The following is a 17,709-nucleotide window of genomic DNA, read 5'->3' on the forward strand; positions in this document are numbered from 1 at the left end:
TAGATCAAATGTGCTTTTACTATGCTTGTCGAGACTATTAAAATCAAATTTTTTATGTCACTAGGTTTACACAACAAACTTTGATCATTGTTTGGTCAGTCTAGAGATGAGGTGAATCTTTTGGAAATTCACTCATGCTGGTCACCTATTACACTTTTATGAAGGTGTCATAATAAAGACATGTCAGTCATCATCATCATTCCATTTAGTCTCGGGTCATTCATTAGGTCGCTAGGGTTTCCAAGGTCCATCATTTTCATGAATAAATCCAGCAATGAATAAAGCATGACAAACAACTCTTGGGTATTGATTTGTGAACTTTCACACATTCATCATGTTCTCATGTTCAAAAAGTTCTAGAAGAAGGAGTTCCAACGCTCAGGAAAGTAAAAAGTAGCTCGGGTTTTCAGTGGTGAAGGTAACTCTGTTTTCATAAGTTGAAAAATAATTTTTAAAGGATGGTCTGTCCCATTTCTTAAAAAAAAAAGAAATAGTTTTCCCTATATAAACTCAAAATCCCCCAAACTTGGTTCATTTACTTCCTATTCACTCTTGAGTATTGAGCTATCTCGTCCAAGAGAGTAAAAAAGTCAGTGTCCTAGGCAAATTTGGCCAAAATATTGAGGCGCTGCGCTCAGGAACAAAGCGTTGCACTCAGAGTAGAGGCGCTATGCTCAGAAGAACTGCACTGCGCACATGCATTGCACTCAAGGACAAAGTGTTGCACTCAGGACAGAGTGCCCAGAATTCACCCAAAACTCTCCTAAATTTCATTTTTTGGCTTGCAAGCTTAATTCCATTGACTTCTAAGTCAAAGGACAAGTAAGTACACCATCATTATCCCTCATTTGCTTTTCAAAATCATCTCATGTCAATGATTCTTCAAATTAGGGTTTGTAGTGAAATTTTACATGAGAAATGATAGGGTGATAATGGCCATTTTTTTTTTGGTTTCTAAAACATGTAAAATGTTGTCCTATACCTGCAAACATGTTTAATAAACCATTTTAAACATTCAATCCACCTCAAAACAAAGTTTTACCCCTCAAAAAGTAAAAACCTAGCTCATTGCTAGAGCTTTTTGTGCATTTTTCATTACAAATCATATTTTTCCTCCTTGCAAGCAGATCACTCTTCCACTGTTTCTTCACTCATTTTCATCAACCTCCAAAGTTCATATCCACCTTTTTCAAACCTCCTCTATCATTTCGTCAAAATCCACCTTCACATCACTTCATTTCCATTCATACCTCACTCTTTATTTTTTATTGCCTGTTGCTAGGGTTTTCATCATGGAGGCAAAATCTTAACTAGAGAGGAAAGGACATCAGACGGGAGGGAAGATCCTCAGATATGAGCCATAAAATTGTAATGAAATCAACTCATATCCTTTCATCAAACAGTGCTTCGAGGATGTACATTGCTTGGAGTTTTGCAAAAGAGTGAGTGAGGTGGGGTTTCATGAACAATTAACATATTGGGTGGTAACTTAGTTGAAGGGTGAAATTGCTGTCATTGTTGGCATTGAGTTCATCTTTTTAGTGGCCTCCATCTCACTTGCAACAGGGTTACCGGACAATGGTGAATATTGGTTCAAAGGAATGAGCCTAGATCTTGAATACTACAAGCCTTTCTTAAAAACACCATACAGGGAAAAACATGCTCACATTATGCCTTTCAGATACTTATTGGAGAAATATGCCCCTTTGATGAAGAATGTCATGAGTTTCTTTACATGTGAAGGAATATTCTCCAGGTTGTATGCTTATCATATTCACCTCTTGATGCATTTCACCTCTCAAAAGCCACTCAACATGTGTAACTACCTATCCAGGAGCATTTCCAAAATGTCGGAAAAGATACAAGTGAAGGAAAAAGAGCACTCCCCAAGCTTGTTTCATCACAGTATAATCAAAACTATTGTCCTTCACCAACTTACAGAGAAAGGTATGGCTTGGGAAGCCTTTTTGGAAACAACCCTGAAATGGCATGAAGTCAGTGTAGCAGCTCAGTCTTCTAGTGTACCAAAATAGCAAATGGAGGTGGGGTCCTCTAGCAAATCAGTGGAGAAAACCCAAGTACCTAAACCTGAGGTGACTAAAGTGTACAAGAGAGGACAGAGGCTTGTGTTTTCTTCTCATGGAGAGAAAGGGGCCAAGCCTTCTTCATCAAGAAAGCAAGGACCGACAACAAAAGATAAAGAAACAATTGAGCATGAATTTGAGCTAGTTGACTCGGAGGCAGAGGATCGGACTTCAAGAATGCGATAGAAAATCAAAGATAAGGACTACTAGATCAAGGAGCTTACAATCAATATGGGAAGAGCAAAATATGTCATCACATTCCTTGAACAGGAGAATGGTCATCTCAAAGCAAAGGAATTGATCATGGAAAAAGAACAAGCCAATTTATTGCAGCAGGTTGGCAAGGGCAAAGAGATCATGGAATCAAGCGAGCCTGATGTATCAAAAGGGAAATGAAAGAGGAAGAGGCCAAGAACAAAGGGCCTAAAAAAGGCATTGCAAGAAGAGGAAAAACACATTCTATTGAAAGAAAACTTAGACCTAGAGGATAGGATTGATCTTGAGGTCAATCAAGACAAGGAATATTGGCTCAAAAGGGTGAATTAACACTTGGAAAAGCTCCTTGAGAAATAAAATAGAGATAATCAGTTGCTCAGACATATGGTACACCACTACCAGGCTCAAAACATGATCACCAATGCCAAGGTAAAGCAGCTTGAAAACAAGCTCAAGGAAGCCAAAAAAGACCAAAAGGATGAGGGAAACTTGGAGATGCTTGCTGAAGCATCTATTAAGGTTTAGAAAACATATTTTTACACCTTCCATCCAATTTTGAGCAAATTCTGAGTACTTTAAGTTTTTTGAGAATTTTTGGGCTAAGTTCAGAAAATTAGCTGCTCCAGAAGCGCAACGCCTTGGTGCTGTGCTTTTTCCTCAGGCCTCCATTTGAGGAAAGGTATAAATTTTTGGAAATATCTTTCCATCCTCTAAAAACCCATTTGCTCATATTTCACAGAGGTGGCTCAATTTTGGAGAAAAGTGCAAAAAAGTGGCGAAAAATTAACATTCTAGACCCTTTTTTAACACTCGCTACGCACATGCAGTGACCTTGGGAGAATGGATTTCTGAAGGCCTTCCCATGGTCCAAATTCAGAAATTCAAACGTTTCTGGAAACTAGACTTGAAGGGCTCATTGACCGTTCTTTCATATGTGCATTTTGATCTTAGAAAGGCATCGAGAAATCAGCTCAAAATTGGCATTGTGCTTCTGCATTTTTTTGTGTTTTAATTTGCAAATTTTATTGTGTAAATTTTTTAATTTCCAGTTTGACTTAGTCAAAGTCAAGATTCTCTACGTAATGGCACTATTTTCAAGGCTAGGTGATGTAAGCATGAGTAAATTTACATCATCGGTTGTTTTTGATGTTTATTAGGCCTGATAAAAGAAGCAAACTCCTAAACAAACTCTCCATGAAGTGTTTGAGTTTCACTTTCTCACTCTCACCTGTTGGTTGAGAGAATATTGGAGTGAATTCCTTCACCAAGGAATTCGACTCTTGAAGGTGGGCAAGTGGTCTAGGAGAGTCTATATGTATGATTTCTCTTGAGGAGAAGAGGGTTGAACTTTTAGTGAAGGAGGCTTGGATGACATCTTTTCAGTTAATACAGAGACAAGTTGCAGCTATTTTCAAGGAACTCTAGCCCAGTGAGTTCATGGTGTCTGTAATTCATTCTATTTGTATTTTAATGGTTAAAACATCTTCATCTACATGATATCTCTTCTTTCTATGGATTCCTTTCAGTGAAATATGCAGAATTCTTGTTTTTCAAGCTCTGTTATCTGGTTTTCATAGTTATGTTTATGTCTTCCTAAGCTAATGAAATCATGTTTACTTATGCTCATTAGTTTCTTCTACACTTTCTCCTCTATACTACACTAAAAATATTCTAAATACACCATGGCTTATGATATCTAGCTCCTTCTCATATTTTCTCATGCACTCCTACAACCTAGACCTATTTGTGGCTCCAAACCCTAAGTTCAGCAAACCCTAAAACCCAAATTTTCACAAACAAACAAACAAATACATATATCTAGCCTAAAACTAATTTTCTTTAAAGTCATATCACTGATAGGAGACTTAGAGAGATCTCTCTCATGCTTAGTAGGGCTAGCTACTGAACTGAAGTGGTTTGAGGTTACCCTTCTCGATTTCCTTTTCAACTTAGGAGATTGTAAGGACTAACACTATCTTTTATGTGACACATGTTCATTTGCCATTTTTTTTCTAATTAACCAATTTAATTAGAAGGGGAAAAGGTAGATTAATTTCTTTGAGATAAATCTCATTCTTTGATATGTGACTACTACTAAAAAAATTCTAGAATATTATGTGGAGATTAAATCCTTACCATCCACCTAATAATTATTGAAAATTAAATTAAAATTATGGAAACCTATTTCAAAATACACATAAGCATAATTAATGCAACCATATAAATTGCATCAATCCATAATAAACATAAAAGCAATTATTTCATGATACACTATAACTTTATTTTCAATTATTATTATTATTATTACTACCATTATTATTAATGATAAAAAATATTAATATATGCACACACACACACACACACACACACACATATATATTCATTTAAAAAAACAAGATTCTTAACTATGCAGATTCACCTCCACTTTATAATGAAGATTATTAATCTATAAATAGGCTACAAAAATAATATTTTTAACCATGTAGATTGTCACCTCCACTTTGTAATGAAGATTCTTAATCTATAAATAGTAATATCATGGGCATTTTGTTGCCTAAGATGTACACCTAGATGTGGGAAAAGTTTCCAGACCCGCAAGGTATAATATTTATGGCACATAGCTTGGAGTAGGGGTTGTCACTTATTCCCTACTTACTTTGTTTAAGCTCTCTCATAGGAAAACTATGGGGAATAATCCTTAAAGGATGGAAAACTTATTGAAACAACAAGTCTACGAGATCTAATGAAAGGAAATTACTTCCCCTGATGACTTGAATTAATACTAATTGGAAAGTGAGTTTATTAATGAGCAATGTAAATGTTTAAAGATAGATTCGATTAGATCGATATGACACTTAATGAGATGATGATAAGGTGCTCAATATTTAGCTCAAAAATCAAACTTCTCAGAATGGCTTGAAACTTGAATGACAGTGTTCATCTCGGAAAAGAGATCCTAACGCAACTCATTTCACTGGAAATCGAGTTTGTATGAGAAAGTTATTGTGTTCTGATCGTCTTGCTAAATAGGGGAAATTTGCAAAAAAAAATGCCCAGTCACTGCACAGTCAGCAGTTCATACTGATGACATGGCAAGTGACTAGGCAGGGTCAATGGTGGTCAACAGTGAATCACAGATGGACAAATGGCATATTTTCATTGGGTTTCAGTTTGGTGTGTTGGCACCTCCCAAAGGCCTAGACAGGGCTTGGCAATGGAGCAAATTTTTTGGGTGGAGGTCGGGTTCAAACCCATGACCTCCACTATACAGTTGACAAGTCTTAACCGCCTCCACTACTGGTTTTGCTTACCTTTAGAGTGGAGCATACACAGTTAAACTATTTTGCAGTTTGGGTTAGCGGTCAGGGGAGGGCCAGCGTGCAGGCCAACCCTCCCTATGTGAAAATAATTGTTGTTAACCGCAAACGGTTATGTGTCAATGGGCTCCAACGCTCCAACACCACAATGGTCTCCATCCATGTGAACGCGACGATGTTACACCAAACGGTTAATGCGATGGGCTCCAAAACTGCGAGGTAACCATGACATGTGATCCTGTCTAAACCTCCAGCAGTTTCAGTTATGGTTAGCCTAATCTGCGGGGTTAGTGTTAATCACCTTCGTTAAACCCAACTTAACATTAATTAAACTTTGAGTTAAACTAGTGGTGTTTTAGCGGACCTCCTATTTCAGCGGGAATTCCAAAAATAGCAGGGCTAACTGGAGTCATTCTATATTTAGAGGAGTTTTTTAGGAAAACATTGTCTGAGTCATAGAGAGAGTAATGTTTGACCAAATTGAGCTTAGGAAGAGGTGTTCTTGGATAATTTGGACATTCTGAACACATTGGTGCAGGTATCAAGAGCCATAGAGCTTTTTAAAATGACATTTTTTTTTTTCCATATTTAGCTAATACAGAGGCCCAAGGAGATGTAGCCCAAGAGGGGTGAACTCCTTCAACAAAACTCTGTGTTATGTGTCTATATGATGGTTTGCTATATTTTTCATTGTTGTTATTCAACATTGATAATTTAAGCTATTTTTCTCATGAATGTCATTTTAAACTTAAGGGAATTTACCTGTTTACATACATAAACAACTAATGAAACCTCAGTACAAGAAGAAATAAGAAAGAACATGTTTAGAATTCTGTAATTGATATTAGCACAACAAAGAATAACAATCAAAACATATCAAGTTGGTATCATAACAAGGTTGAATTGCTTGATTGCTTGAGTTTATTCAAGTAGGGTTTTAATGGTTGCAAAATTGTGATGCTTACAAGGTTAAAGTTGCAGAAAGGAGAAGGGAAGTTATTGTTAACAACTCCTGAGGTCATTCCCAGAAGAAGGAGGGCCATAAGTCCAATTTCCACCATCCAAAGTTCCAATTCCAGCTGCACTTGGAACTCCTCAAGTTTTAACTTCAATTGAGATTGAAGAGGTACAAGCAGTACTAGTTTCAGAGCCTGAATCCACAACCATTATGTCTGGAGAAAGAGCACCTGAAGGTCCTTCTTTAGAAGAGGAAGCATTCAAGAAAGCTTTCTATACTTTGACTGAGATGGTTAAAGTCCTTTATGAAGAAAGGAACACTAGAATGGTTGGATAGAGTTCTAAACCTCCACATGGAAAAGGAAGCTCAAAGGATAAGAAATATGAGAAGAAGGATTCAAAAGGGAATGGTTGAAAGCCACCTCCATCTCCACCATCCTCATCATCTTCATCATCTCACACAGCATCTTATTCCACTACCACCACTGAAAATTCCCATACTCATTCAAGAACCCCAAAAGGAAAGACTCCCTTACTTAAATTGGACAGTAAGTTTGAACTTCCCATGTATAATAGAGAGGCGAATTTAGAAAAGTTGGACAATTGGATTCGAAAGTTGGAGGTATACTGCAAAATTAAAAACCTTCAAGATGACGAGATAAAGATCTAGTTGGATTCACTGAGGCTAGAAGGAGCTGCACTAGTTTGGTGGGAAGCAAAGACTCAAGAAGACATGTGAATCCATGGTAAGATATCGATTTCTTGGGTTGAATTTGTTTCTGCAATTAAAAGACAGCTTCATCCTTTAGGCTATATACAAAAAGCCATTATGAGTTGGCAGAATTTTAGGTAGCTTAAAGGCCAAAAAATCCAAGATTATACAAAGGAGTTTAGGAAAAGGGCTTTGTTGTTAGGAGTAAATTTGAATTACCAAGACACACTGCTAAAATATATTGGGGATTTACATTCTGATTTGAAACATATTATTCTCATGTTCAATCCAAATAACTTAGATCAGGTTTGTGTGCAAGCCGCGCACCTTGAATCTAGAGGAAAGAACAATCAGGAAGAGGGTAGTAAGAGGAATCCATTCAAGGGAAAGGAGAAAGAGAAGGGTGGAAAATGGAAGGGAAAGAAGAATGCAAGTGTGAAGAAAGAAGGGGAGAAAATAAAATGCAAACATTATTATGAAGAGAGGCATGATGAAGCCCATTCACATGATGGAAATTGCGTCATGAATGAACTCCATATTATGGGAAAACAAAAGATGACCGCTACCACACAATATGACCTTGGTTCAGATTTTGGTGATGAGACCAAGATTTCATCCATGGTTACAAAAGGAAAAGAAACTATTGCAAGCACTAGTTCCTCACATAGTCAAAACAACACTCCAAAGGAAGAGTCAAGAATATAGTTGTTTCATGTAAGAGTAATTTGAAATCATACAAATATTGATGCATTATTCAATAGTGGGTCACAATCAAACTTGAATTCAAAAGACTTGGTAAAAAAAATGATCTGAAAATGGGGCTCTTGGGATTCTTGTCTAACGTACAAGAACCTCTCCCACTTCCAAAGCTTTAAATTTTCCCAAGTCTATTTGATCAAACAATGCAGAAATAAGAAATGCTTGAAAATATGGGTGTATGCTTGTATTTGTTTTCAGCTGATTATTTACTTTAAAATATGTTGTTTGTGCTGTTATGGGAAGGTACTTAAACTGATATATAAATGCATATAATAGTAGTTAGAGCAACGGTAAAAACAAACACATAAGACAACAATATAATATGGAGTTCACCCTGATATCTTGGGCTACGTCTCCTTGAGCTCTAATCAACTCGATTAGGCTCTCTTGGATTATGGCAATAGTTCTTTTACAAGTTCCACACTCAAATCCAATGTTTTGCACAGGAACATTGGGCTCAAAACACCATCTTATCCCTTGGCTCTTGGGGCTCTTCAGCTTTCTAGCTCTGGCTCTTGGCTCTGGCTTTGGCTCTGGCTTTGGCTCTTGCTCTGGCTCTTGGCTTTGACTCTGGCTCTGGCTCTTTGGCTCGGGCTCGGGCTCTAGTTCTGGCTCTCAGTTTTCACTTCTGGCGCTCGCTCTGGCTTTTGGCTCTGGCTGTGGCTCTTGGCTCTCTGCTCTGGCTTCTCTAAGGTCTTTCTCTCGGCTTTTGCATGCCTCTGTGAGTCGCTCGACCTCCAAGCAACTCCAAAAACAATATGCTACTGTCAATTGAGCTCTTTGGCTTTTCACTCGACCTCCAAGTGACCCCAAAGACTCTCTGTGCATTCAACTTTTTATTAATGTTTGCTCTCCTCTCTTCTTTTGTCCTCTCTATGCATTCCCGCTTTTCTCTCTCTGTCAGTCTGTGGCCTTAAGCCATCTACTTCCTAACTGTTCGTTTCCACTTTTATCTCTCTTGTTCCCTGCCTTTGTCCATTTGAATCCCTTCTTTCGACTGTTAAAGTCAATGCATCATACCTCACAGGGAAGTGGCCACCTATTCCGTAACAGATAAGTGTCAGGTTCACTGGAAACATTCGATCGTTTGAAATGGCCGTTATTTCCATTTACTCCAAGAATGCCCGCGAAACACGAACCTCCACCAACTCATCATCAATGTCGAACTTCAAATCTTTATGCGCCGTAGCTTATTTCTCCCTCGAGTCTGGTCATCCATCGGGTGCAATCTCCGCCGTTACATCTAGGGCCTTCAGATCCTACGATCATTGCTCTTATCACGTGGTTGACTTGCTCAATCGTTAGCCTGCGATGAGAGTGGTTTTCTCTCTCATTTGCTGGACATGCATCATTCAATGTATGGCATTGCTTGGTCCTTTGACAAATCCGCTTACTGCCCAAAACGCCTTTGATATTCTGCTGGTTTTGGAGCGCAGGACCCGCTTGTCGCTTTAGCACTTTTCCCAATGTTTTCTGATTTCCCCTTGTGACCGAGCACTCAGGGCTTTTTCCTTCTCTAGGGGTTTTGCCCAGCGATGCACGATTAGTGTTTTGTGCTGCGCTAATCGAGCATCAGAAATTGCCTCCGTTTATGGGTTTGAGCTTCCCAACTGTCCTTTTTGCACCATGCACAGTCTCCATGGGCCAATGGTTAAGTGCTTTGATCGAAGGTCCACATTGCTTCATGCTGGCTGCAAATTACCATTATTCAGAGGTTATTTCTAATAAGCTTGATATCCACAAGACTTTGAACTTCGGCATGAGTTTCTTTATAGAGTTTGGGTAACTTTAAGAGAGTTTAAGGATCTAATTCGGATCACACCTTCCCACTAAAATAACTTTTGGTCGACCAAAAGACTGATATACTGATCTGAGCAGTAATGAGAGTAACAACACCCTCTTCTTTTAGCCTCCCTACACTTGCCTTTACATAGTGCCTCTAAACCACAATCTCTAACCACTTCCCTTCTTGGATAGTTGGTTGTCTTGGGAAGAACTATTTTCCTCGACTTCATGCAGAACTTTTGTTGTGAAGTTTATAGAAGGTAGTTTGAACTTGTTTTCCTTGATTCTTGATTCAAGGTGGCTCAAACGAATGCGAAGTACATCTACTCCACAAAACTTTCATTTGTACCTGTTTGAAAAGCTGCCAACAACAACTGTTAACAACATTGGGTATATAGACAACAATTGCATGGGCTAACTCCTGCTTCAACAAAGAAACATATTTCACATCTTGTGAACCCTTCCTTGTCTTATATTTGGATACAAATGATTGACTAGATAACAAGCCAATAAAACATGCCTTTAAAACAAATGACCCTTCAGGTCAAGCATGTAGAAAAAGACTTTTAGGACTCTTTTCCAAAAGATGAAACACTTCATCATTATCTCCATTTTGGAGACCAAGTTAACTTCTCCCAAGCCAACATTACATGCATCTCATGCTCATGCATGTACTCCATCTATCAACTTTCGCTTAAGTACACTGTACTTTCGAAGCTGAAATGAACATATTGTTGCAGCAATAAAGTGGGTTTCCTACTCAACCTCTTTCCATTTACCATTTTGGTAAGATCCTGCAACTTGCATTTATTCCACAAAGAAATGCAAATAGATGCATCAAAGGACATGCAGTCTTAATTGGATAAGAATTATAACCATTTCTTACCAATCCATTTCAAAGGTCCCTCCTTGGTTTGCACATCAACATTAATATGTGAATCATCCTGAAACACATCAATCATGGAATCTTTATTTCCATCTTTTCCATTTTCTTTTTCCACCTTCTCCTTCAGCTTTGGTGGAAGCAGTGCTGGATTCAAATTCCAACACCCTTCAACAAGATGTCCTTGCTTATGGCAGTAAGTGCAACACATGGGAATCCTTTTGACGACATGATTTGCCTTGTCCTGTGGACCTTTGGCTGCTTGCTTCTTTTCCTTCAAAATTTTCCTATATGTGGCCATTCTCTTCCAACATCTAGAAACACAATGGTTATCCAAACCACAAAAGGAACATGAAATTCTTTTTCCATGCTTTACAAAATCAAAAGGAATGTGTTTAGAACCAGATTTATACTTGCCTCTTTCACCTTTATTGCCTTCATGAGGAGGTGAGACAAATGAAGAAGTAGCTCCCTTTGGAACACTATCACTTTATTCAAGGCTTTCAGAGTTTCCACAACCCTCTAGTTCAAGCATGTGCTTCTGAACACCTGCATCCTACGAATGATGTTTTGAGCTATTGCATTCCTCCTGAATACAATCCTCACACTTTTGAGGTAGAGGACCTGCAATGAAACTCCCTTTGGGAACTGTTTCAATGGCCTTCATGGAAGCTTTGGAACTCTCTCCATAAGACTGTCCATAACCAAGAACCAAATACTTAGGCCTTTCCTTAACCATTATTGGTTCAACAATACCTTGTGCATGCTTTCCCAAGCCCTTTCCTTCATAGCCCATCTTGGACATTAGCTTGGAACCTATGCCTCTAGTATGTTTTTCAAAAGAACCAATATAAGCATTCTTAGAAGAATTTGAAGACAAACAGGAATGGTTTACCTCTTCTTCAAGCTGATGCTTGGCCAAGGATTCTTTTGCAACAAAGAGTTGTGACTCCAACTCATGCATCCTTTTCAGGTTCATACTTGCAATATGAAGTTGCCTCTCCATTTCCTGCAATTTGTCAGAAGGCATATACTTCTCTTCCTCCATGAAATTCAACTGCTCTCTAAGTATGATGCTCTTCCTTCCATCCTCATACATTTCTCTCACCATATCCATCATGGTGGACAAGTCTTGCTTCATGTCTCCATCAAAGGAACTTGTGAAGAAAGAAGAATTTGAGAACTCAATTGTAGAAGTTGTCATTTTCAAAATGCACAAAATAACTTCAAACAAGATTATTAAAGAGCTTACTCAAGCAGCATTTTGAAACAAACCTCTGGTGCTTCAAGGGTTGCTTTGAGGTCCTTTGGGATAGGAGAATGCATTCATCCCTTCTTCCTTCTTGTCCTTCTTAGACTGAGCTATCAATAGATTTCCCTTCACCTCTGCAAACTCAAACAATAGTCAGTCTGCAACCAAGCATACAATCGATGAGGTAATCAATCCTTGACTATCCAAACACCTTTCAGACAAGAAATCTTTGCCCTGTCAATCAGGCATTCTGATACAACCTTCTTTGAAGGTGGGTTTAATCAATCTTAAGCCCTGATACCACCTGATCTGAAAATGGGGCTCTTAGGATTCTTCTCTAACTTACAAGAACCTCTCCCACTTCCAAAGCTTTAAATTTTCCCAAGTCTATCTGATCAACCAATGCGAAAATAAGAAATGCTTGAAAATATGGGTGTATGCTTGTATTTTTTTTTTTAGCTGATTATTTACTTTAAAATCTGTTGTTTGTGTTGTTATGGGAAGGTACTTAAACTGATATATAAATGCATATAACAATAGTTAGAGTAGCAACAAAACAAACACATAAGACAACAATATAATATGGAGTTCACCCTGATATCTTGGGCTATGTCTCCTTGAGCTCTAATCAACTCGATTAGGCTCTCTGGGATTATGGCAATAGTTCTTTTACAAGTTCCACACTCAACTCCAATGTTTTACATAGGAACATTAGGTTCAAAACACCATATTATCCCTTGGCTCTTAGAGCTCTTCAACTTTCTAGCTCTGGCTCTTGGCTTTGGCTTTGGCTCTTGCTCTGGCTCTTGGCTCTGACTCTGGCTCTAGATCTTTGGCTTGGGCTCTAGTTTTGGCTCTCATCTCTCGCTTCTGGCACTCGCTCTGGCTCTTAGCTCTAGCTGTGGCTCTTAGCTCTGGGTTTGAACTTCCCAACTACCGTTTTTGCGCTGTGCACAATCTCCATGGGCCAACGGCCAAGCGCTTTGACCGAAGGTCCTCGTTGCTTCATGCTGGCTGCAAATTACCATTATTCAGAGGTTATTTCTAATAAGCTCGATATCCACAAGACTTGAACTTCGGCATGAGTTTCTTTATAGAGTTTGAGTAACTTTAAGAGAGTTGAAGGATCCAATTTGGATCAAAAACTAAACCTTGAAACTATACCTCATCATAAGCCATATCCATTGAGTTGGATAGTTAACAATGCAAACTTACAAGTTACAAGGAAGTGTTTATTCAAGTTCGCCATTACTAAAAAGTTTATTGATGAAGTTGAGTTAGATGTAGTTCCACTTGACATCTCAGGAGTCATTTTTGGTAGTCCTTACTTGTATGATTAGGAAAGCATTACTTTATCGCCATGAAAACAAATACATACTGCTCAAGAATGGGGTGGAGTACATTGTGAGATCCCATCGCAAAAAGCTGAAAATTTCTTTGGTTAATGCAGGGAAGATGAAGGGACTAGTAAATGCAAGTAAAAATTTTGTGCTTCTAATGATCAAGAAAAATAATGATATTGATTATGAATATTTTGAAGGTTGTGATGATAAATTGAAATCTGATTTGTTTGATGTGGTAAGCAAGCATGGCAAGATGTTTCAGGAACCAAAGGGGTTACCTCCCAAGAGGGGAATTCGACATAAGATTCAGTTGCAACAGGATGTTCCACTTCCAATGATTGGCATGTATCACATGTCGATTATGGAGAGCACGGAAATCAAAAGTCAAATTCAATAATTGTTGAGCAAAGGTATCATATGCCCATCCACTTCACCATGTGGTTCACCCATTGTCTTGGTGCCAAAGAAAGATGGAACTTGGCACATGTGTGTGGATTTTCGTGCATTGAAAAAAATCATAGTAAAGAATCGTTATCCACTCCCAAGAATTAATGATTTTATTGATCATTTGAGATATGAAAAGCATTTCACTAAGTTAGACTTACGAAGTGGTTATCATCAAGTTAGGATAGCTGAAGAAGACATTTGGAAAACAACATTTAAAACTAAACAAATATTGTTTGAGTGGCTTGTTATGCCTTTTGGTCTTACAAATGCTCCGACTATTTTCATGAGGGTAATGAATGATGTATTGAGACCATTTTTAGATGATTTTGTCATTGTCTACTTAGATGATATTGTCATATTCAACAATTCAAGAGATGAATGTCATGTCATGCATGTAAACAAAGTACTAGATGTCTCGAGAAAATAATAGTTGTTTTTAAAGATGTTGAAATGTGAATTTGGCAAGACTTATTTAGTGAATTTGGGACACATTGTTGAAGGAGGTGAGTTGAAGATCGATCCCTCTAAAGTTGAGGTCATTCTAAATTGGCCCAATCCCAATACAGTTACATAGGTAAGAAGCTTTTTAGGGGCAACACAATATTGGAGAAAGTTTATTGCTAATTTTTCTTGCATTGCAGCTCCATTACATGCATTGAAAAGTGTCAAGAAAGTCTTCCATTGGGGAGATGTACAAAAAAAATCATTTGATGTTTTGAACAAAAAGATAAATTCAACATCAGTATTGCCTCTTCCAGATCTTAGAAAACCATTCGAAATTCAAACGGATGCAAGCGATTTTGCCATGGGAGCAGTTCTATTGCAGCATAGTAAGCCAATTTCATTTCATTCTGAAATATTTAATGGAGATGTGACTAACTATCCCACCTATGAAAATAACTTTATGCATTGGTACAAAGCATTAAGAAAGGGAAGAACTATTTGATGGGGAAGGAGATCATCATCCATACCGACCATCAACCATTGCAGTACTTATAGTCACAATCAAAGTTGCAGCAGTCACGACATTTCAGATGGATGGGTTTTCCACAACAATTTCATTTGGTTACCAGGTATAAAAAGGGAATCTACAACATGATAGTTGATATGCTTTCAAGGCATATTATAAATTCATCTGTTATACTTAAGCATAATTATGTTTTGCAAAAGTTACATAGAACAATATGAAAATGATAGTGACTTTCAAGAAGTATATGCAAGCTTGAGTCAAGGAAACCAAATTGAAGAGTTGATTATCATGTACATAACAATTTATTGTATCACTTAGGCAAGCTATGTATTCCATAGGGAGAAAGAAACAATATCATAAGGGAGGTGCACACTTCATTGATTGCTGGACACTTTGGTGTAGGCAAGACAGTAGCAAATCTTCAAAGGTATTGTTATTGGCCACACATGTTGGATAATGTTTCTCGTTTCATAAGAGGATGTTCTTTATGTGCTACAAGTAAGCCTAGCAATAGGAAACTTGGTTTATACACTCCACTTTCGGTACCTTCACATCCATGGGAGAGTATCTCAATGGATTTTGTAGGAGGTCTTCCATTGTCAAGGAAAGGTCATGATTACTTGTATGTAGTTGTAGACAGGTTCAACAAGATGTGCATACTAACACCATGTAAAAAGAAAATTACAGTTGAATAGATAGCTCATCTTTTCTTCCAAAACATTTGGGTTCATTTTGGTCTTCCTACTTCTATTGTAAGTGATCAAGATTCTCGATTTGTTGGGAATTTTGGCTGAATTTGTGGGACATGATGGACACAAAGTTGAAGAAGAGTACAACCTTTCATCCACAAACAGATGGAAAAACCAAGGTGGTCAATTGAAAATTCATTCATATTCTTAGAGGATATTGCAACAAACATCCCAAGTTGTGGGATGAATAGTTGCATTACATACAACATGCAAACAACAAGGAAAAGCATTCTTCCACAAATAAATCGCCATTTGAGGCATGTTATGGGTACTTGACAAAATCGCCATTGGACTTCATCTTTGAGAAAGATGTTGCCATCGATGGTCATAGTGACATCAATAAGACAAGGAAGTTCATAGAGAAAATTTAATTGATACATCATATAGTGCAGGAACAACTTGAGAAAAGTTAGAGTAGCTACAACGCAAGGCATGACAAACATAGGGTTGCTCACAAATTTCAAGTTGGCGATGAAGTTTGGTTATATATTAGCAAAGAGATACTTCAAGGGGAAGGTAAAAAGCTTAAGCCAATCCGTTATGGTCCTTTTAAAATTCTAGAAAAGATTTGTAACAATGCATTTAAGCTTGATTTGCCTCCTCATATGCAAATATATTCTGTTGTTAATGTTAAGAATTTGAGATTATTTGAGCCTCATTTGATTGATGATCAAGGAGAGCATGTTCACCTTCCATCAATAGATTATTTCTCGCTAGAATACCTAGATGAGCTTCAGAAAGATCTCATACTTGACAAAAGAATCAGAACTTCGAAGAGAGGGGATGTTGAATACCTTAGAGTGGGACTCAAGGGACAAAAGCCTTCTCAAGCCAAATGGTTGCAAATCGAGAAGGTGAGGGGGTTGTACCCTCTCCTGAACAATTGATAGTATCTTTTGGGGTCCAAAAGGCTTCTAGTGGGAAAGCATGATCAGGTGCTCAGTGTTTAACTCAAAAATCAAAGTTCTCAGAATGGCTTGAAACTTGAACGACCACGTCCGTCTCAGAAAAATGATCCTAATGCAACTAATTTCACTGAAAACAGAGTTCGTATGAGAAGGTTATTTTGTTCTAATCGTCTTGTTAAACAGGCGAAATTTGCCAAAAAAAAATGCCCAGTCACTGCATAGTCAGCAGTTTGTACTGTTGACATGGAGAGTGACTAGGCAGGGTCAATGGTGGTCAACAGTGAATCATAGATGGACAAGTGGCATATTTTCATTGGCTTTCAGTTTGGTGTGTTGGCACAATTTTATTGGTTTGTTTTTGGGCCAATGAAAGAATGCCACGTGGCAAGCTCGGAGCCTACCATGTGGCACCTTGCAAAGGCCTAGGCAGGGCTCAGTAATGGAGAAATTTTTTTGGGTGGAGGTCATGGTTGATCCCACGACCTCCGCTATACATTCCACATGTCTTAACTGACTCCACTACTAGTTGTTTCGTACCCCTATAGCAGAGCATACATAGTTAAACTATATTGCAGTTTGGGTTGGCGGTTAGGGGAGGGCCAGCCTGCAGGCCAACCCTCCCCATGTGAATGTAATTGTTGTTAACCGAAAACGGTTATGTGCCGATGGGATCCAATGATCCAACACCGCAATGGTCTCTGTCCATGTGAACGTCACGATGTTACACCAAGCAGTTAGTGTGGCAGGCTCCAAAACTACGAGGTAACCGTGACATGTGATCCCATCTAAACCGCCAACAGTTTCAGTTACGGTTAGCCTAATCCGCAGGGTTAGCGCTAATCACCTCCATTAAACCCGACTTAACATTAATTAAACTTTGAGTTAAAATGGCGGTGTTTTAGTGGGCCTCCTATTTCGGCAGGAATTCCAAAAATGGTAGGGCTAACTGGAGTCATTCCAGATTTAGAGGAGTTTTTCTAGGAAAAGACTGTCTGAGTCATAAAGAGAGAAATTTTTGACCAAATTGAGCTCAGGAAGAGGTGTTCTTGGCTAATTTGGACATTCTGAACACATTGGTGCATGTATCAGGAGCCATAGAGCTTTGTAAAACAAAATTTTACCATATTGAGCTAATACAGAGGCCCAAGCCATGGAAGCTGGACCAAGGAGATGTAGCCCAAGAGGGGTGAACTCCTTCAACACAACTCTGTGTTATGTGTCTATCTGATGATTTTTTGTGTTTTTCACTGTTGTTATTCAACACTGATCATTTAAGCTATTTTTCTCATGAATGTCATTTTAAACTTAAGGGAATTTACTTGTTTAC

The sequence above is a fragment of the Pinus tabuliformis genome, chromosome 3_1 (assembly GCF_031772625.1).
Source record: "Pinus tabuliformis cultivar Carrire ecotype Pingquan chromosome 3_1, CPIR1, whole genome shotgun sequence".
NCBI classification, from domain to species: Eukaryota; Viridiplantae; Streptophyta; class Pinopsida; order Pinales; family Pinaceae; genus Pinus; species Pinus tabuliformis.